Source organism: Aplysia californica, unplaced genomic scaffold (genome assembly GCF_000002075.1).
Source record: "Aplysia californica isolate F4 #8 unplaced genomic scaffold, AplCal3.0 scaffold00735, whole genome shotgun sequence".
NCBI classification, from domain to species: domain Eukaryota; kingdom Metazoa; phylum Mollusca; class Gastropoda; order Aplysiida; family Aplysiidae; genus Aplysia; species Aplysia californica.
This window is the reverse complement of record NW_004798005.1, coordinates 19,038-20,419: the sequence shown is the minus strand read 5'-3', so window position 1 is coordinate 20,419 and position 1,382 is coordinate 19,038.

The window sequence follows — 1,382 nt, the reverse complement described above, 5'->3', positions numbered from 1 at the left end:
GAGGAGAATGAGACGGGGGGGCAGGGTGTCAAAACAAGGTGGCGCAACAATAATATTGTCAGCGCAAATCTCGAATTCAAACCCCATGTTATCTCCCCCTGCATTAATGCAAACAGCACATGAGCATAATTGCTAAATTTAGACCCAGGAGACTACCACAAGTTGAAACTGCACGAGACGTGACAAAAATACTGACTGAACGATTCTTGGACTTCAGACAATCCAAACAGGGAACTAATACTACTACTATAAAGGCCAAGGAAACGAACACATCGGCAGGCAAAAGTTGAAACCCTCGGCCGGACACAGGACGACTTGACAGGACGGAACAGATTCGGTATGCGGCTGAACGATATCACAGAACTAGGAAAAAAGACAGACGGCTCATTGATCTTCTTTTTCTTTTTCTTCTTCTTCTTTTTCTTCTCTCTATTTCCTTCTATTTTTCTCTTTTTTTCCCCTTATCTCCTCTTCTTTTTGTTTTCTCCTCCTCTTCTGCCTTTTCTCTCCTTCTTCTTCTTCTTCTTCTTCTTCTTCTTCTTCTTCTTCTTCTTCTTCTTTTTCTTCTTCTTCTTTCCTTCTATTGTTCTCTTTTTTTCCCTCTCCTCTTCGTCTTTTTCTCCTCCTCTTCTGCCTTTGCTCTTCTTCTTCTTCTTCTTCTTCTTCTTCTTCTTCTTCTTCTTCTTCTTCTTCTTCTTCTTCTTCTTCTTCATATGGGGGAGCTTGAAGGACACGTTACCTCAGCCAGAGTCGAATTTTGTCATATTGTATTTGTTCTTCAAAAAAAAAAAAAAAAGAAGCAAGAATAAAAAAAACAATAGCAACGCAACGGTGAAAAAGAAAAGAGTAAGACCTGCCAGTTGCGCCATCCGACCAGTCATACGAACTGGAGAGAAGCACACCGTAATAATATTATAACAAGAAAAAAGGCAAGACAAAAACCAAAGTTTCATAAGGCGTATAGGTCTTGAGAGAGAGGGGGGGGAGAGAGAGAGAGAGAGAGAAAGAGAGAGAGAGAGAGAGAGAGAGAGAGAGAGAGAGAGAGGTGAGAGGAGAGGGGGGGGTAGGACCTCACAGCAGCGGCAGCTGCCAATCACTGATGTGGCTGGCGCCTTCTGTCGTCCTCTCAGTTCTGTGGACTGTCAACTTCACCCGGAGATCAATATTGTCCCAACAGTTTTCTCTTGACTTGCCGTATTGGCGCTAGTTGGCAACAGTTCCACCGAAATATTGAATAAGCGAAATCTGTAACGACGCCACTGCGCCGTTTTTAGCAAAGGCTAACGAGAAAAGAAACTCCGTGTGATATTATGACAACGAAAAGCAAAAAAAAAGTGGTGGGGGAGTTGGGAGAGAGAGAGAGGGAGAGAGAGAGAGAGAGA